At 38.5% G+C, this 22,085-nt stretch overlaps 1 protein-coding gene across 5 annotated transcripts in view; it reads left to right on the forward strand.

Moving 5' to 3' along the window:
- Positions 1 to 22,085, forward strand: part of LOC126377730 (transcription factor EB) — a 146,019-nt gene that overhangs the window by 81,125 nt on the left and 42,809 nt on the right. The window contains exon 1 of one of the 5 annotated variants that reach the window (XM_050025534.1): positions 9,869 to 10,061. The exons of 3 other annotated variants lie outside the window; for them this stretch is intronic. The gene's annotated coding sequence lies outside the window, so the exon portion shown is untranslated. Of the gene's footprint in view, positions 1 to 9,868; positions 10,062 to 22,085 lie in introns of those variants that run through there. One more of the 5 variants, XM_050025536.1, reaches the window with a different exon arrangement.

The raw sequence follows: 22,085 nt of genomic DNA on the forward strand, positions 1-22,085 counted from the left end.
CTTCCTCCACCCTCATCATCAAATGTAATAATAATGTGAAAGCGTGGCGAATGCCGAAGAAGAAGGAATCGAGACAAACCTGTTTAGGTTTAGCGATGTTTGTAAAACAATCTATGTGTAATTTATGAAGTGTTATAAACAAAATAATAAAAAAAATAAATAATCAAAGACTTCATGCATGCTCTCCGGTTTAGAGAACTCTTGATCTGGGGGGTTAAAATGACCACAGCGAAGCAATTCATCTAAGAAAGCAATAATGCAATTTGTCATTTGCGCATATAAAAGTAAGTGCGCAATGCAATCAAATGTCAGATAACAATATTGCTTTCTTAGATTAATTGCTTCGATGTGGCCATTTTAGCCCCCCTGGTATATCTTCAAAACATCGTGGATTTAAATAAGTATATATTGTCCTACACAGATTATAAACTGGAGAGTTAAGATTGGGTTTTTCCTGCGGGCTGTCACTTGAGGAAGTAGATCTTGGCTACCTTTACCTTGTTATATATTCCCGGGAAATTACCCGTTTAGTTAATTTGCATGTTTTACCTCTAACTATTATACAATACTAACTAATGCCGTGCTTCGGAAGGCACGTAAAGCCATTGGTCCCGGTTACTGCTTACTGAAGTTAGTAGTCGTTACATGAGTCGGGGCACTTGGCCAAGGAGTTGGAGGGGAGAGGGGTTGGGGGGGGTTGGCTTGGAGTCGCCAAGGTTTGAAGGGGTTGGTAATCCACCTCACAACCCACACGATAGAAGAAGAAGACGACAAATAGGCGTGATAAATATTGGTGCTAATTCCTGTAAATACCATCTAATTTTATTTTAAGTTATATCTGTCATTTTCTTATCCGCCGAAAAGAAAAGGGACGGGTAATCGACAAGCATAAAATTAATGGAACACACGTCAATTTTAAGCACAAATCTAAACCAACCGTCTAAAAATTTTACATCCATCAATAACCCGACACAGTTAAGTAGACAGCACGTCACACGGATTGCATACCAGCGAGGTACCTTTTGATTCGCCCGGGTTATTCATTCATTTACTCATTCTTCCTAAAATTAAGAGCTGTGAATCATCCGTCCCTTTCCTTTTCGACGGATAAGAAAATGACGGCTACAACTTAAAATAAAATTAGGCGGTGTCTGCAGGAATCGGGGCCATTGCTACTATAGCCGTTGGTCTCCGCTATTATCCGTAAAACATCTCCACTAACCCGCAGTGGAGCAGCCTGGTCGAGTATTGTCCCTTGCTGGTTTATACAATACAATACAATACACTTTATCGCACCAAAATAAAAAGAAATAATTACAAAAAGACTCTTAACTAATAAGTACATGGCAAATGGCAGCCTTATCGCTTAAAGCGATTTCTTCCAGACAACCATAAGGTGATAGATAGGTTTATTGAGGGGAGACATGTGCCCAGCGCTGGAACTAATATAGGCTGTTTATTTTTATGTATATTATAATTTCAAGTCACTGTGGTTCTGTGGTTTACCGGCTTGCTTCTCAAACAAGGAGCGTCGCCGGTTCGAATCTCCGTACCGGACTTGCACCAATGAGTTATTAATTTATCTTAAGTGCAGTTTTCCCTAACACAATTGGTTCGACCAATAGACGGCGATACGGCTCACCTATCACGTTGGTCTAACAGAAAGCTCTTTGAGGTGTGAGTATTGAGTTCATTGTGACTACCCCAATCGGGATACAGTCGTGAGCTTTTGTTATGTTATATTTGTTGGAAACACCAACATTACCAACGTAATTTTGGCTGTCAATTTGACAACCAACTCCTTTTTTATAGCTGTCATATTTTTTTTATAATATAATTTTCGCCATATTGATTTATCGAACATCGTTCGCTCGCATTGTACTCCTAATAGTAATTGTAAAATTATACGTGAAACCAACAAATCGTGGTTTTCTTCAATCGCATTTCCATCACAGACCAGCCCTTCAGCCCAATTGTACAATATTCAAATCAAATCTTTTAGATAGTGATACAATGCATGAATACAACATGTTGCACCGTCCCGCAACAAATTGTGATAAATGTTTTCTTGCCACTGGCCTGAAAGAAATTGCTGCTTAGCAATAAGCCCGCCAGATTTTACTGTATCTTTCGTCCATGTGTGTAAAACTTGTTTTGTATGTTGTGTGCAACGAAGTATATTTGTATTGTATTGTATGAATACTGAAACAGCACTATTATTCCGAGTCACCTTAGCTGCATACTGAACACTATAGTTGTTATTTATCATAGTAATCCGTAACGGAGCGACGGCGCCGGCGCTTGTGACGTCATATACTTAGATCGACAACATTTTGTCATGCTAGGATCACAGAGAATCTTGTCTTCGTAAAACATAACATAGAATCACGGGTCTCTTCTATCGTGTGGGTTGTGAGGTGGATTACCAACCCCATCAACCCTGGTGTCAGCGTTATTACTGAGCCGCCATAGGCCGCGGACGTGACTCATGTAACGACTACGTACTTACATCAGTAAGTAATAACCGGGATAAACTGCTTGACGAGCCTTCCGAGGCACGGATCATCTTACTTTTTGGACAATTAGGTGACCAGCCTGTAATGTCCTAACCAAACTAAGGATCACAAAGTGATTTTTGTGATATGTCCCCACCGGGATTCGAACCCGGGACCTCTGGATCGTGAGCACACGCTCAACTACTGGACCACGGAGGCCGTTAATAATAAATGTGTTTACCTACATTGATTTAAAAGATGTTTTGTTGTTGCAATTTCTTGTCATTTCTTTTCTTCAAATATAACACCTTACAAAATTACATTTTGCCCATACTGCGCGCGCTGGCGGACCGGTGGGACTCACGGTTGCTGGCCCGATGGATACGACTGCACGCAGTCAAACAAGTATAGTCTGCCGCCATCGGGGGTCCAACCGGCCTCGATTAGTTATTTGTTACTAATACTAGATTTAAGTTTGTAATGTTACTAACAAATATGGATGTTTTTTTATAAGTCCGAAATAAACTTTTATTATTATTATTATAACAAACTAGCGACCCGCCCGGCTTCGCTCGGGTGCAATGCTGAGGAAAAAATGTAATTATTTACGACATCACATTAAAAACCTCAAAAATTACAGTATTTCTCCACTATTTAATGGATGTTATTATACATATAAACCTTCCTCTTGAATCACTCTATTTACTAAAAAAAAAACGCATCAAAATCCGTTGCGTAATTTTAAAGATTTAAGCGTACACAGGGATATAGGGACAGAAAAAGCGACTTTGTTTTATACTATGTAGTGACGATTGATGAAACAATCGTGAAACACGATAAAATCTAAACTTTAAAATCTGGTAAAACCCTGGAAATTTAAGATGCGTGTCAGAATCTTATCAGTGTAAAGTTTTTCAAGAAAGATTGACAACTCCTGAGTTGTTATCATATAGCACTTCTTTACTAAACTAGTGATGGGACGATTTATTTGTCACAGGTAATAAATACATATTTTATGTAAGTACTTGATTCTCTTTACTCCATTGCCACTTGTCTTCCGACGCCCCGATTACTCTAGCCATAGAGGCGGCCAATCAGCTCGCGACACCAAACACTTCAGAACCCCGATACCGACCCCGCCTGCGTGGTTGACCATTTCCCTCATTCAGCTTTTTTCGCTATCGACCCACTAGGGTCGATTATTTTTTCAAATATTTTCCTTTTAGACGACGCCCTGAGCCGAGGTTCGCTCCCAACTGGGCACCCTCAGGCCTGTTGTCTTAAATTTTGTATCGGGTGAGAGCCCTCACCGCTCCCCATATGTCCGGCCAAGTAGTTAATGCTATTTGCGGCGAACCTACAATAAGTCACGTAAAAAAAAAACCTATGCTACACTACACACATACTACACTACCACTATTATCTATAGCTTATAACTTACTGATGTAAGCGCGTAGTCGTTACATGAGTCAGGGGTCTTTGGCGGCTCAATAGTAACCCTGAAACCAGGGTTGATGAGGCTGGTAATCCACCTCACAACGCACACGATAGAAGAAGCAACAGTTTCGATCCCATCTCTAAAACCTATCGCACTTTACAACATAACATTGTATGTCATTATATTATATATTTAACACAATGAAGTCGTGATGGAGTATTTCTCGTATTTTCAGCGACGTGACTGGAACGAATTTACGTATTTATACCGTAAACGTTATGTCATACGTGTAATAGTGATTTCTAGGTCTTTTGAATGTCCATAGCACAGACCATGGAATTGAAGAAAGAGTTCGGAAAGGCCCTATGAGAACCGCTGGTGGTTCTATTCCATTCTCTTTTTTGTGACTTATTGTAGATTTGCCGCAGATGGCATTGACTACTTGGCCGGACAAATGGGGAGCGCTGAAGGCTCTAACCCGGTACAACGTTTAAGACAACACGTCTGAGGGTGCCCGGTTGGGCGCGAACCTCGGTTCAGGGCGTCGTCTGAGAGGAAAAATATTTCAAAGAAGTAATCGACCCTGACGGGTCGATAGCGATAAGCGCTGATTGAGGGAAATCGTCGACCACGCCGGCGGGGTCGGTATCGGGGTCCTGAAGTGTTTGGTGTCGCGGGCTGATTGGCTGTCTCTATGGCTAGAGTAATGTTCTACACACTGAAAGAAAAAAAATGCGACACACTGACATATTTTTCGTTATTGAACAAATTTTAACACTTTTCACAACATTTTCAGGCGTCTACGCAATAGTTATACAAATACTAGAATCATGATAATCGTGACTGTGGTAGTTAACATGTTGGGTGGTAGCAACAACATGTGTGCGTTTATTGTTAGGTGTCGTATGCGCAGGCGCCGCCAAGGATTTATGATGTCTAAAAAAACCTGTAATATCGTACCTAATTACACAATTGAGGAGCTCGGTGGCACAGCGGTAAACGCGCTCGGTCTACGATTGTTAAAGTTAAAGTTTCGCAAAGATCGGTCATAGGATGGGTTACTACAAAAAAAAAAGTTTTTCATCTCGAGCTCCTCCGTGCTTCGGAAGGCACGTTAAGCCGTTGGTCCCGGCTGCATTAGCAGTCGTTAATAACCATCAACCCGCACTGGGCCCGCGTGATGGTTTAAGGCCCGATCTCCCTATCCATTCATAGGGAAGGCCCGTGCCCCAGCAGTGGGGACGTTAATGGGCTGATGATGATGACACAATACATAACTCAATAGACAAAATCTGTTATTCGAGCCTTACATCCCAACAGAAGAAGTAGAAGTGTATAAAGTTTTTTCGAAGAGTTTTATATAAAACTCTCTAACACCAGGGTTGGTACAACCATTTGACTCTACATATTTTGCAAGGCCGAGAAGAAGACAATGCCATCATCTCCCTAGCATTGTCCCGTTTCTCACAGGGTCCGCTTACCTAACCTGAAGATTTGACAGGTCCGATTTAACAGAAGCGACGGCCTGCCTGACTTTCCAACCCGCGAAGGGAAAACCAGTCCAATACGGATTATGTCACATATCTCCGAAAATGCATTTCTCTTTCCTTCACCGCTGTTCACGTGGTAATCATTCGACATTCATTGGTTTAGGCCTGTGCTGGATTCGAACCTGCGACCTCAGAGTGAGAGACAAGCGTTTACCAATTGTACTATCACGGCTCGCGAAGGACAATATGATTCTTTTTAAAAAGCAAGAAAGAATACTTACTGCTTCACTTTCGCTAAACCACTACGTCAAGTTACTTACACTTTCAGTTTCTCACAAGACCTGATTTTGCCAATGGGTTTCCACGCTTATTACTATGTTTGAATATTTATTAGTTCTCAACAATACTTAGAAGTGCTAAGAGGCCCTGGTTTTGTTAGCAGCTAGCATAATCTAAATAGGTATAAGACACTAAACTCGCATACTCACACATTCATATTCCTACTTAACACACACACCCTTCACTCTAATACTTAGATGCAAGTTTAATTAATATCGACTGTTTTTTGTGTATTTAAAATATCTATTGTTATTTAATTTTTCTTAAGACAGATTTATTAAAGATTAAATGTTCCTTTAATTATAAATTATTTAATATTAATATTCGCACGCTGTATGGTTGAGTGATGGATTTTTTTGATATAATATATATTTTAGATCTTTTGTTTCTCTAGAGCGAACGAATACTAATAATAGTGGACAATCCCCACTGTCGGCTACTGCCCTCAGGACGCAGTTGCTGCTGCCGCGCAGTCTTCTGATGAGACGTTCGTTATGAAAAAAGCGACGATTCAAAGTGTATCTATATTATACAGTGTTTTACCTACTGAATAAAGATATTTATTGAATTTGAAATATATCTGAGGGGAAGTGTGTTATTCACACGAGTGTTAGTTGTAACTTTGTAAATAGTTTTGTTTTATTCGTGACAATGATTTTAAAAACGATCTTTCATCACCGTCTCATAAAAAAAAACTCAAAAACGTAAGTAGGTAAATCAGATAAGGAGTAAACTCAAAAGAATTAACAAAAAAAAAAAAGGAAAATCATAAACTTTACAACAAATTTGTGGTTTCTCAAGGAAACGTCAATAAAATGAAACGGTGCAGGAAAAATTTTTATTTACATTAATGCAGTGGTTTCCTTAGATAAATAAAGATAATTATCTAGTTGTGCAAACATACAGTGTTCCACTTGTTGTTATAATATTAAGTTGCACAATAAAATACTTGTATAACACTTGTAAATGGCGGACTCCTTGCATTTCTTTTCTTCAAGGATCTTTATCCTGTTGCGCGATGATCAGTGGAATTTGCGCTCTTATTTGCCTAAGCTACATAAAATGGCTTCTCAAAACAATTAATTTTGATAAGAAATATCCATGAAGCACGAATGAAGTCTATGAATGATTGTAACGTGCTCAGCGGTGAAGGGAAACATCGTGAGGAAACCCACATTCTGCGAAATGCGTTTCGGAGGTATGTGACCAAATCTGTATTGGGCTGGTTTTCCCTTTGCAGGCTGGCAGGTCAGACAGGCAGTCGCTTCTGTAATAAACCGTCCTGTCAAATATTCAGTTTTTTTGTGAAAAAACGGGTTAATGCTAGGGAGATGATGATGCATGAAGTCTCTGATGAGAGTGAAGGAATCGAAGCTTGCAGATTTTGAGATCCTGAGATGGATATGATGAACCATTTGGTGATCACCTGTTTCCTCTTCAACTTTTTCTGTCGTGTGAGTTGTGAGGTGGATTACCATCCTCAGCAACCCCGATGTAAGCGTTATTATTGAGCCGCCAAAGGCCCCTGACATGGCTCATGTAACGATTACTCACTTTCAACAGTAAGTAGTAACCGGGACCAACGGCTTACCGTGCCTTCCAAAGCACGGATCATCTCTTCAACTAATTCTTAAGGAAAACTACACACATAAGTGTATAACAATAAAATCTTTCTAAAATATCCTATTTACATGCTCAGTTTACGAGCACTTTATTACAGTAATAATGAGTTTAAAGACGGTTTTCCTTGTAGTTGTTGTAAAGCCGTAGTAGTATGAAAACTAACACAATAGGTACATAATACTCGACTCCAAAGTCTTGACCACAGACGAAGGTCGGAAAGAAGGAAGGAAGGTATTTTATAGGATACACAATTCCACCCACTCCATTCCATCTACTGACAACTAGGCGTCGACAAGCATTTCATCCTTTTGTTGTGGATATACCATCAATTCGCACTAAACTGTTCGCTTTTTCCATTGATGGGTTTGCTCTTGGCCCCAGACATGCCCAAAGGCATTGACGAGGCCTAAGATGGAGCCTGTTCACTCTGGCCTTGAAAGCACCCGGGTTATATATGAAAATACAGAAGACGGCAAAGGATCCACTCCCTAGCACTGCGCCGATGATCGAAATGTGTGCAGAAAGCGTGTGCTCGATGCTCCAGGTTCCAGACTCTGATGAGTAGAAGGAAGAAACAAAACCAAGCTGGTAACGTTTGAACTCTCGAAGGTTTTTCCTGCAGAGCGCAGTAGAATTTGCTGCTCTTGAAATGGCTTGCACAGCTATGGAAAAAGTGGATGACTGTGATAATGATAGTCATGAGACCTATTATGATGATAATGGACAATTGTTACAGGTGATAGACTGATCCTTTATAGAAAGAAAGAAAATATTTATTCGGCAAAAAATACATAATTACATATAGTTAAATGGTAATTAGTAATTAACAATAGAATAAATGGAATAATGGTCTGATATAAATGGGTATATGTATGTATGTATGTATTTATATTTATATATTTCTATTTTATTTTTATTTATTTATTTTACTTTTATTTGTTTTTTTTTTTATTTATAGTATTTATTATTTTATACTAGATGTTGCACTGTCCCGCACCAAATTGTAATAATGTTTCCTATCCACTGGTTGCCTGGAAGAAATTGCTGCTTAGCAATAAGGCCGCCAGATTGTACTGTATCTATCTTCATCTGTGTGAATCTGTTTTGTATGTTGTGTGCAATAAAGTATATTTGATTTGATTTGATTTGATAATGCTGAAACGGCTGCAGCTCAAAAATAGCCTAGCTGTAGCTAGATTATGGCGCTGATTTTCAGCTGCAGCCGATTTATTATCAAAAACAATCACCATAAGGTTTTTCATACCCATATTTGGACTGCAAGTTTTCTACTGATTTACGAGCGTGAGTTTAAGTATGAAGTTATACGCAACAGGCTGGTACCATCTTCTACTGCCATTCGCGCCAATTTCCCATCGGGGTAGGCAGATGATATCAGGGAATGCCACTTAAGTACTCGTAGTAGAATGGCATGACCCGACACACTATTTTCTTTCTGCCTACCCCTTCTGTCATGTTCAATACACCGTATATTAAGGACACGTCGTTTAGCAACTTGTGGTTCTGCTCAACCCCGTAGGAATTGCGGCGTTTGTTGAACTTGACTCACTGGTCTTACCCAGTAAAATTTTAGTAGATATATGTTTTTGTTATCTATATGACATTGTTAACATTATTACAGTATGTAATAAAATGTGTGTGTCATATAGTTTAATTTGAAAATCCCAGTACTACGTTATCAGTTTTTAATTTCGTAGTGAATAAACAGTCTGTCGGCAATCATAGCATTTCCGAATACAAAATATGAATGTTAATTTCCATGTTCATCAATTATTAGATTTATCGTGTATCAGAATTTGAATTCCGAACTAAGTAATTACTTACTTTATTGTTCTTTTATTCAAAATCAACAGTCAGTATTTTAGTTCTAAATTCAAATTCTGATACACGGTTTTAATATAATAGGTGAACATGGAAATTAGCATTCGTTTTTATTCGGAAATGCGACAATTGCCGAGAGACTGTTTATTCACAACAAAATTAAATTCGACTGAACTTTGCTTGGTTGTCAAATACTCAAACCCACGTTCATCCCTGGTTGATTTTTTATTTGTAAGGTGGTAAGAAAATAGAGGCACTGTATATCCCAAAATAGTTTGAACACATGCTACCAAACTGTATGAAATCCTTAGTAACCTTCTTTTTACGAGTAATTCAATTAAAAAAATATTGTTTCTTAGATGTCTTTCTCCATATCGTCGCTTTGAAATTTGAAACGGGAAAACCATGTTAGCGCCATTTTGAAAAATCACATTGCGATGTAATTTTGCAAGTCCAATCGACAAGGGATCATCCGGTAGAGGTTCTTCACTTGAGAGACATATCGTTAAACTACAAAACCAGAGGACTTAACCTTTTCCTCAAATAAATCATAATTAATATAATAATAATGATTACTGTTAATTTATCTGCGTGCACGCACCTGTTATCTTTCATGCTTGTATTGATAATAACAATATAACAGTCAGTCGCGTAGTGACTGTCGCGCCGCGCTGACGTCTCGTTTCAACTGTCAATTAATTCAAAAATCGAACGCCGTTTCTGACGCTTCCGTTATGGTTTTTGAACTTGTTGTTGTCAATACTTTTTTGTGATGTTCTACGTATACTTTTGTTGTGAGTTTGGTTTTAAGTGACTGTGGATTTGAATTTGGTTCGCGTAAGGTTTTTAGAATTAAGTACTAATTTAAGATTTTAAACTGTTTTATGACCTAAATCGAATGTTTAAACCATATAATACGTCCCACTAATAACACGTAAAAGTACTGAATAAAGTCATTTACTGAATAGACCTTATCGGGAATCGAACCCTCGTATTCGGTTGTCGAATGCTATTGCTCACTCACGGATGTAATCCTTTACGAGATGAGCAGGGCGTCAATAAATCAGAAGATAACTTTGACACAAAGTCCTAAAATGGATATGACGAATATGATGACAGATAATCGCCCGTTACGTTAGAAATGACACTATACATCTGTCGGTTTTTACGACAATACCCGGGTTTTTAGTCCGTTTGGACCGTAACGAAAGGACTGCGGTCCATTCGGACGCAATCGGAAACTGACTACGTTCCTCAGGACCCGTGAAATTTAGTAAATTTTCATCATCACCAGCCCTTTAACGTCCCCACTGCTGGGGCACGGGCCTTCCCTGTAGATGGATAGGGAGATCGGGCCTTAAACCATCACGCGGGCCCAGCGCGGATTGATGGATATTAACGACTGCTAATGCAGCCGGGACCAACGGCTTAACGTGCCTTCCGAAGCACGGAGGAGCTCGAGATGAAAACTTTTTTTTTTGTGGTTACCCATCCTATGACCGGCCTTTGCGAAAGTTGCTTAACTTCAACAATCGCAGACCGAGCGCGTTTACCCCTGCGCCACCGAGCTCCTCCGTAAATTTTAATGTTCAGAAAATAGAACAGTCAAGTTTAAAAATGTCAATTGCATTACCATAACTTAAAATATACACACAATGAGCCCGTTGCCTGCAGACACCTCCTAATTTTATTTTAAGTTATACCTGTCATTTTCTTATCCGCCGAAAAGGAAAAGGGACGACTGATTACATTTGTTATTTTTAAAATTAATGAGTAAAATGAGTGGCCATCTCGCTGATATGCAACCCGTTTGACGTGTGTTAATTTAATTCTGTCGAATTATGAGGCAATAATATATTTTTAGAGAGTAAATTTAGATTGACGTGATTTCCGCAAATTACCCGTCCCTTTCCTTTTTGGCGGATAAGAAAATGACAGGTATAACTTAAAATAAAATTATTATAATTGTACAATTATTGTATTTTTAAACAGTTTAAAATTATCATTGAATTCGTAACAAAAACGTATAAATCGGAACTAACTTGAATTAATCTCACGTTTTTCGTGTCCTTGGAATTTTTTCAAACTTTTATGGGTGGCATTAAATATTTTTTAAATATTTGTTCAGAATAAGATTACGCTACATTGTATTTAATTAGCTTTGTTTTGTTTTATCTGTAATCTTTATAGTTTGAACATGCATTGAACATAACACGTTAGACTCGCATATAAAATCTCTTAGGGGCCGTCCATTACTCATGACGTGATGTTTTTTTTGACATTTTTAACGCCCCCACCCCCTTGGTGATACATGGTGAGGTTCAAGACTACCCCCTCCCCCTATCCTATATCACGTGTATTTTAGTACCTACCAAAATAATTGCACGAAACGCCGCTTTTCGGTTCATTATCGCGCGTTTGCCGAAAAAATAAATACTCGTGATATATTACTACACCCCCCTTATGATATTTCGTTATTTTTTCATGGACCCCTCCCCCTCTCTCGAGCCTCGCATGATTAATGGGCGGCCCCTTATTAGAATAGGTAGTGTTAATGAGTCTGATAGCAAGCACTTACCGAACTCCTGGAATGCCGTGCGCACTGGGTTTGCCGGGCCCGGCGTATGTCTTCAGAAGGTTTGCCTACTCATATAACACAATCTTAGTTATCCCGGGGCTGCACTCCAGCAAGTATTTTCTTCACACTTCTCTTGTTTCCGTAACAAAAGAATAACATCACACACGACGAGATAATTTTGAAGACGTTACTGGTGTATGCGATATGCAACTGCCTTCAGAGCAATGTGTCAACAACTTTTCAATTGACAAGAAGATTTCATTCATTAGATCGTCCATAATGAAATTAGCGCTGATTGTGGCGCCATCGGAGAAACGGAAAAAATGCAAACTATCATGACTCGTAAAAAATACAAATAATGCAAAGAAAATCAATCCAGATTCCAGATATATATTTTCGTAGGAAAATCTGTTCCATTACGGAACATGCCGCTCACCTTAAAAGTACGTAGGATCTTTTAACAAATTGAATGAACGGAAGCCACGAACTTTAGGTACCTACATGCCTACATTAATCTACGTGAAATTAAAATAAATAAAAGAAACATGCTTACATACGTGAAATTAAAACTAAGTTATTAGTATTTAAACTTTCTAAGAAATAGGAAGAGGACAAATCTTTACAACTGGTCGCTTAATAAAATTACTACCAACTTGTAAAGTTACAACGCGCGTTATCCCGTCTGATCCAGGATGGACAGCATGCACACGCGCCAGTCTCCACTGGAGAGGCGGCGAATTGTCGTCACAAATTACAACAATACTGTCTACACTAACAGGAGACCCGCGGCCTTTAAACCATTTGTTCTGTTGTTGAATTTCGTGTAAATATTCACGACTCCATCGCCTCCAAAAATGCTGAATGGACTGTTGGATTAAACGCCACCGAACGAGACGACTAGGATTTGTTTCCTCTAATGAAACGTCAGGGATAGCCGTCAGTGGCTCACCGATAAGAAAATGAGATGGAGTAAGTGGAAGGACATCCTTCGCATCGGCACTCAACACACAGAGCGGGCGAGAGTTAAGTATCGCCTCAATTTGGCATAAATAAGTGTGCATCTCATCGTAAGTTAACGTGCGATTACCTATTACTCGATGAAGGTGGTGTTTGAAGCTTTTAACACCGGCTTCGAAAAGTCCGCCAAAATGGCTCGCATAAGGTGGCTGAAAATGCCACGTTATACCTTGCTCAAGTATTTTATTATTGAGCGTACTTTGAATCTTATCAGTTCGTAAAAAGTTATATAACTCCTGTAAATATCTGTCACAACCTACAAAATTTCTACCGCAGTCATGATTAATTGGGTAGTGTACTAAATTCAAGATAAATTATGAAAATAAAGACAGATCTAGAATTAACGAAAACCATTTTCATTTTTCTATTGAACTTATTTATGAATTTTAATCAAGAAAAACGTAATAATAAATCCGACAGTTTTGCACTTTTTTCTATGACTTCACAGTGTGCTTTTTCATACAAACTCCACAGTAAATTTGTTCCCTCACATTCCCGAGAAATGTATTTTCGGAGGTATGTGACCTAACCTGTATTGGGCTGGTTTTCCCGCGGGTTGGTAGGTCAGACAGGCAGTCGCTTGTCTAAAAAACCGGACCTGTCAAATCGTCAGTTTAGGTAAGCGGACCCCGTGAAAAACGGGATAATGCTAATGAGATGATGGTATTGTAGATGTGCTTCACTACTTGGCCGCACACAATCATTACAGTTTTACGGACATCGTAATCATTATAGGCCGATTAAAAGCCAAAGTTAGTGACGGCGTTTTTCTATAGTTTTTCATTCGTACTTGAAATTTTTTACTTATTATTTGGCCTTGTCCGTTTCATGCTTGGACTTGTTAATTGTCCTCATTTTACCTTAGCCATCTTTATTATTGGCTTTTTTATATATTTCTTTTTTAATTTGACGTAAATGTGATGCCTCAGGCCTTACCGCTGCGTTGCGTTTTTAATGGACTGTCAAAAACTTACAATACAAGGAATAAATATAAAATTGCTATTTAAAATTCCAGATTAAGTAAATTCAATTCATCTTTTTTGGAAATGTGTATACGTTTTTACAATGAACTTACAATACATACATAAACTCACGTCTATTTCTATATCTATAGTATATGGAATTCCATTTGCTTCGATCCTGACACACTTCTCTTGCTTCCTCCACATTCACATGAAGATAATACTATTTTATTTATCTTCCCGGCCATGTCGTAAAAACCGACAGACATTGTATCTAACATGATGGGCCATAATTATGGGCGATAGGCTGATTACCAATCACCATACGATTCATCATATCCATCTTAGGACTTCAAAAGTGGCTGTACGGTGTCTTCTGGTTACCTGTGACTCTGCCCGCCCCATTAGGGATTATGGCGTGATGATAAGTCTGTGTTTTTTTATTCACGCATTACTTTATAAATAGAATATGTATACAGGTAGAGCATTAACCTCTGAATTTTTGATCATACACAAACAGTAAACACAGATGTTTTCTTTCATACCAATTTATAATAATTCTTATTTTAATATTTATTACTAAAATAATAATATAAGGCAGACTTAAATGGGGCTTAAATTGACGAAAAAAATCTGCACAACGTGTATTCCTCTTCCATTCATTTCTGTTTGTCCGGGGGTTAAAGGGCCACATCGAAGCAATTCATCTATGAAAGCAATATTGCTATTTGACATTTGCTTTTATGTGCTAACTATCGATGGCAATCCCAACTCGAGATCGCAAATTCGAGATACCGCGGGATTGGAAATATCATTCCTCGAGATCCCGATAACTTCCCGAATATCTTGGGATCTCGTCTAGTTCATAAAAAAAATTAAAGTTAGGATTGCTGAAAACGATGAAAATTACTTGTTTGTGATAGTAATAATAATAATAATAAACTTTATTTACTTAAAACAGTGTCAATAGTGAAGTTAATTAAAACAAAATATTTTTTTGAAAGAAAACAGAAACCTTTATTCTTCAATATTACTAACTAAATAATTATGTTTGCTTTGGAAATCAGCATAATGAAAACAAAAAAGTATAACTCAAGGAGATTCGCCCAATCCCGTCAGTCTCGAATGGGATCTCGTCATGTTATGGCTTCGGGATTGATCCCGAAATATTAGACAAGATCTCTCGAGATCGGGATTGCATACCCTAGTACTAACATGACGAGATGACAAAGGATAATGCACCAAAATTGACTCTACATTATTCTTATTACGTCCCCGAAAATAACTTTTCAGTTACAATAACTTATTCTACACTTTTGTAAAGCAAATTGTCGTAATTTGTATAACAAATACGCGTGAATGTTTCAGTGGATTTGAGCTGAATGCTCTTTTCAGTTTATGGTAATTCTGTGCTTAGTGCGAGCGAAGTTAGATTTCAGATTTTGAAATCTTAGTTATAGGAAGAACGCTTGACTCCCACTGCAAGGTCACAGGTTTGAATCCCAGCACAGGCCTCAACCAATCATCATCATCATCCTAGCATCATCCCGTCTCTTTCAGGGTCCGCTTACCTAACCTGAAGATTTGACAGGTCCGGTTTTTTACAGATGCGACTGCCTGTCTGATCTTTAAACCCGCGAAGCGAAAACCAGCCCAATACAGGTTAGGTCACATACCTCCGAAAATGGATCTCGGGAATGTGGGTTTCCTCACGATGTTTTCGTGACTATTATGTACACATATCTTTTAAAATGATTTATTTTTAAAGTACATTGACCAAATTAAAGATATCCTTAGAAAAGGTTTAGTACGATCTACTCTGAACCGGCGTGCGTGTATGAATCGATTGATGAATGTGGAAGAAGCAAGAGAAGTGTGTCAGGATCGAAGCAAATGGAATTCCATAGTCTCTGCTTACCCCAGTGGCAATATGTATTTTTAAAGTAAGTAATAATGTTTTTTCGTCATCATACTTAATTACGAGTACTCGAATGTTGAAGTTTAAACTTTAGAAAATGTCAGTTAATTATCGCTGTTAACAGTAACTGGTTTTTAAACTGATTGTTAGCTTTTAAGTTAACTCGACGCTTATTATATTGTGTTAGCGCCATGTTTTGTTTTAATAGCTTCACGCCTGTATCCCTGAAGGGGTGAGCAGGTGTATAGTATATACACCCACTCCCCTATGGACACAAATCCTGGAAACTCCAGAGATAAGGTTTCAAATTTACTATTTTCACTTGTTTATTCTGTGTATCTATACAAATACACTTTATTGCACCAAAATAAAAAGAAATAATTACAAAAAGTCTCTTAATTAACTAAGTACATGGCAAATGGCGGCGTTATCGCTTAAAGCGATTTCTTCCAGACAACCATAAGGTGAGGAAAAATGTAAAAAAAAATCTATCTTTTTATTTCAAAGATAAATACTTTTCCAAAAAGTCTCTTTACTAAGTACATGGCAAATGGCGGCCTTATCGCTTAAAGCGATTTCTTCCAGACAACCTAAGGTGAGGAAAAATGTAAAAAAAATCTATCTTTTTATTTCAAAGATAAATACTTTTCTTTCTTTCTTTCTTTCTTTCATTATTTATCCATCTTAGGACTTCGTACACTCCACACAGACAGTATCTGTCATCGAAACGACAAGAAGAAGAAGGGAAATCCATAAACTGGAATTTGAACCCGGAGCTCTTGTCAAGCCGGGACGAGCGTGTTAACCATTACACCACCGGGTCCTCCTCATGTCCAGTCATGAGCAATATAATATACCCACTTTAGGACCCTGTCGCACTAAGATATTTGACATTTAGTGAGACTTACAGTTCAATTTGTCAAAAAAGTTAATGTGACATGGTACCAAAGTGTATCATATTAATGCTCGTGACCGTACATGCGAAATTCTTTCGATCTACCTATGTATCGTTATTAATCCGACGCTGGCGCCATCTATCTAGAATATTGAGTACTAATAAAATCTTTGTAAATTGTACCTCGTGGAGGAGCTCGGTGGCGCAGCGGTAAACGCGCTCGGTCTGCGATTGTTGAAGTTAAGCAACTTTCGCAAAGGCCGGTCATAGGATGGGTGACCACAAAAAAAAGTTTTCATCTCGAGCTTCTCCGTGCTTCGGAAGGCACGTTAAGCCGTTGGTCCCGGCTGCTTTAGCAGTCGGTAATAACCCTCAATCCGCACTGGGCCCGCGTGATGGTTTAAGGCCCGATCTCCCTATTCATCCATAGGGAAGGCCTGTGCCCCAGCAGTGGGGACGTTAATGGGCTGATGATGAAGTTGTACCTATGTTAAGTTAACCTTGTCACCAACGAAAACGTCTTTATCTATTTGACCACCGAACCCTAAAAATTGAGACATAATTTTCAAACTCGATACCACATCACCACTTATGTAAAACAAACATAAAAAACAAGCCTATGACGTTAAGTTTGATTGAAATCTCGTTTTTATTTCTATGGCGACAAGAACTTTAGTTATTTCAGTCAAACGACATAAATAACTTGGTAATCTCTAGCTGTAACGTTAAGAAATGATGGATGATGATACGGATAGTTCCATGTTCAAGGTAAAACTCATAACGACACGAGAGAAGGAAATATAAGACATAACATAGCATCACGCCTGTTAAAATGTGTGTGGATTGATTATTTCACCACTCGCAGACTGTATTAAAGTAATTAAAGCACATAATAACGGGTTCTTACCGCGTTTAAATGGTGGCGTTATGGCGGTATGGCGTTGTCGTAGTGAGTTTCGTGCGAGTTCAGATGGTTCCGAACATTCCGATATCAAAAACATAAACAAACGGCAAAGAAAGAGGGTAGACAGATATGTCTGCCCGTAGAAAATTATGGATCTACCTACTCCACTCCAATCTCATCAGTCATCCCGTGATCATGGCACTTGCAACAGTGTCGAAATATCGGGAGTCTCATATCCCCATTTAAACGCGGTAAGAACCCGTTATTATGTGCTTTAATTATGATAATAACTGCGTAAACTTAAAACAATGTATGTATTAAAGTAAAAGTATTTTATCTATCTATCTATTAAAAGAAACGCTGATTGTTTTGCCACTTCGTATATAATTCGGTTTTAGTAGATAATTACAAAGGTTACAAACACGTCCGACAATAAGAGAAGTTCGATGAATACAAAATTTATTTAAAAATAGTGAAGAATGAATATTTTTTATAACCATTTTTTTAAAAGGTATTTTTATGTTGCAATTGTCAACAACGCCTTTATTTCCCTTTCTCTGTGTACCCAAAGGGGTACACGGGATGTTTATAATACACTTCATCACTAATTTAAGAGCCACGCTCTTGTCGGTGTAGCATTCTCTATGCTACTTTTTAGGGGAAAATAGGGCAGTGGTTTCCCTCTTGCCTCCCACAGTTCTCTGTCTGACGCGAGTGGGATGGAGCCCAGTAGTCTATTTCAAAGCCATACTAGGACTCCTACATACGACGAATTTATTAAAAACATAATAAAAGGAAAGCTAGAAGAAAGGAGAGGAAGGGAAAGACCAAGGAGAGCTTACATGGAACAGATTAATGAAAAGGTTAACGTCGTGTCTTATAGGGAAGTCAAGAAAATGGCCTTTGATAGACTGGAATGGAAAATGCTACACCGACGAAGCATACTCCACCACGCTGCTCCAATGCGGGTTGGTGGAGGTGTGTTTACGGCTAATAGCCGGGACCAACGGCTTAACGTGCCCTCCGAAGCACGGAATCATCTTACATTTTCGGACAATTAGGTGATTCAAGCCTGAAAAGTCCTTACCAAACAAAGGACAGTCTCACATAGTGATTTCGACAATGTCCCCATCGGGAATCGAACCCGGACCGATGGGGACATTCCATCGGGAATCGAACCCGGACCTCCAGATCGTGAGCCTAACGCTCTAACCACTAGACCACGGAGGCTGTTTATTAATATTTTACCTATTTGATGTAAACTCAAGGTGAAGTCAGCCTATTTTAATTTTATCAGCAACATACTCACCGAAAGATATCCACAGTGGCGCCATGATATTTATCTATTCATCATCTACGTAACGTTACAAACCTTTTAAGTCTGTCCACCCCATTAGGAATTACGAGCGTGAGTTGAGCCTTTAGGTTTTAAGTTTTCCTTAACTTACGTTCGTTATTTGAATTTTTATTAAGAAATCATTTATTGACAAATGAATAAATATTTGTATAGTTTGTTTATCTAGGAGCCAAATTCTACGTAGTTATGTATGAATCATTAGTATAACAATGGCCCCGATTCCTGCAGACACCGCCTAATTTTATTTTAAGTTATATCCGTCATTTTCATATCCGTCGAAAAGGAAAGGGACGGATGATTCACAGCTCTTAATTTTAGGAAGAATGAGTAAATGAATGAATAACCCGGGCGAATCAAAAGGTACGTCGCTGGTATGCAATCCGTTTGACGTGCTGTCTACTTAACTGTGTCGGGTTATTGACATGGTAAAATTTTTAGACGGTTGGTTTAGATTTGTGCTTTAAATTGACGTGTGTTCGATAAATTTTATGCTTGTCGATTACCCGTCCCTTTCCTTTTCGGCGGATAAGAAAATGACAGATATAACTTAAAATAAAATTAGATGGTATTTACAGGAATTAGCACCAATAACAGAACATAAATTCACGACTATATCCCAATTGGGGTAGTCAGAGATCATTTTACATACAAATAAATGCGAGAGAGGCTTAACGTGCCTTCCGGAGCACGGATCATCTTACTTTTGGACTATCAGGTGTTTAGCCTGTAAAGTGTCGGGTTATACTGCGACACGGATTAAAAAATAAAAAAATAAAATAAAATAATAATTTTTGATGCGTTTTATTGCAAGCATTAAAATGTTTATAATAATATGATAACATGCACAATGTCATTACTTATTAGAAATACGATGTTCCATCCTTCTTTTTTCGCTTTGAGCTTCTATTTTTGAAAGTTTTTACCACGCACTTACCCGTGTTACCAGTTCGGCGCCTAATCGCGCACTGAGGTAAAGTACTGTCAAAGTCGCTATATTAACAGTAACTTTGCGTCCCACTTTTTGAGCGCTGATGTTCAATTTACGGTAGTAGTAAATCTATAGTAAGACTAAAGCGCCCCCATCGGGGGTGAGGTAAACCAAGGTCGCTCCAAACGCGGATCGGTGAGGGGCAGGGAGTGTCCCTTCTATCCATAGTATTATTTTTCTATGTTAACAAATGTTTCAATACTTAAGTTTTATATGAGTCATATAAAGAGTATTTGAAAACAATGTCATAAGTGGTTATGTTGTAAGAAGCATTGATAAATCATGTTAAGTAGTCTAACACATGAATGTTTGTCATATAGTGTTATCTTCAAGTTGTTTTCCTTGCGGGTTGGATAGAGCAGAGATAAGGAATGAAGAAAAAGGGCTATGATGTGTTAAGATACTTGGCACACTTACTTACTTGGCTTACTTGTCTTGATACATGGCTTGGTACTTGGTTGCCTTGGCAGGTAATGGCGTTGTCCAGTGGTTGGACGTTGGGGTTACTTTCCGGAGGTTTCGGGATCGTTTCCCAGTGGGGACACGTCTAACAAAAAAACACTTTGTGAGACTATTCATAACTTACAAAGAGAAAATTAAATCGAAAAAGCTCTGACTCGGATGGGACTTGAACCCGGAACTCTTGTCAAGCCGGGACGAGCGTGTTAACCATTACACCACCGGGTCCTCCTCCTTCGAATGTTCCTAACTTGGTTTGACATTGGCCCCGAAAAACAGCTTTATTCAGTAGGTAAGATAGTTACACTCTGGATCGTCATTTTTAACCCCCGACTCAAAAACGACGGGGTGTTATAAGTTTGACGTGTCTGTGTAAATGTGTATGTGTCTGTCTGTGGCATCGTAGCTCCCAAACGGATAATATAATCAAATCAAATCAAATATACTTTATTGCACACAACATACAAAACAAATTAACACAGATGATGATAGATACAGTACAATCTGGCGGCCTTATTGCTAAGCAGCAATTTCTTCCAGGCAACCAGTGGATAGGAAACATTATTACAATTTGGTGTGGTTTGGATAATCCGATTTCAATGCGGTTTTTTTTGTTTGAAAGGTATATCAGTCGAGAGTGTTCTTAGCTATGTTTGGTGGACATCGGTTCAGGTCTTCAAGGTCATCAGGTCGCTTGTTAAGTGTGATAGGAATGTTACACGCTCAGTTTGCTTGCAAGCATAATATGTGGGATTAATTATTTTTTGCTTTTTGTAGGGTTTAACATTTTTAACCTTTTATCATTATAATTGAGTACTTCTTCTAGTCGGGAGTTTTTTTAAAATTTTAAATTAAATTTTATTTACATAACGAACGTCTCATCCACCTAAAACTACTGCAGCTTCTCTCAACCTGCATAGCCGGGGAAAAGAAGCGTCAAGCAAAACACTCTTTCGTTGAGGTTTGCGTACTTTCTTGCGATGGATGTACTTCTGACTACCCCGATTGGGATATAGTCGTGAGCTCATGTTTGTATAATATACATAATAGATTATTTGACAGATTAACATTATGCGAAATTCTTTAGCAGTTAATACTGAAGTGCCTATCATATTCATCCGTCTAATCCGACTTGCCTACCCAAACAATCTACCTCAAAGTTTATCATTCACTTAATACATTCTTGTATGAAATAATAACACAACTTGTGCCGCCATGTGTACCTAACCTAAATTATTTATATCAGTATAACAAATCAATCAAAAATCCTTCAGACGTCTCCGATAACATACCAGAATCTTAACTTTAATATAATCCGTGTTATTAACGATAATTCTTGGTTAAAAGTCTAAATAATCCGTTCATTTGGCTACTAAAACCATCAAAAGACTTCCTACATTTTAAATGAAAGGATAATATTTGAAAATGTGTGTAGACTCTGTGGTCCTGTAGTCCTGTAGTACACCCCCATAGAGGCAGCCAATCAGCTCGCGACACCAAACACTTCAGGACCCCGATACCGACCGCGCCGGCGTGGTCGACGACTTCCCTCAATCAGCGCTTATCGCTATCGACTCGCTAGGGTCGATTAATTCTTTCAAATATTTTTCCTCTCAGACGACGCCCTGAGACGAGGTTCGCGCCCAACTGGGCACCCTCAGACCTGTTGTCTTAATATTTAGTTTGCCATCGACATGATAAGAAGAAGACTTTCACAAAAAACTTAGTAAGTAGTGAAGTGATTCTTATTGACGTCATAAATCCGACATGTTTCATGATTTTT

Source organism: Pectinophora gossypiella, chromosome 24, assembly GCF_024362695.1.
Source record: "Pectinophora gossypiella chromosome 24, ilPecGoss1.1, whole genome shotgun sequence".
Classification (NCBI taxonomy): domain Eukaryota; kingdom Metazoa; phylum Arthropoda; class Insecta; order Lepidoptera; family Gelechiidae; genus Pectinophora; species Pectinophora gossypiella.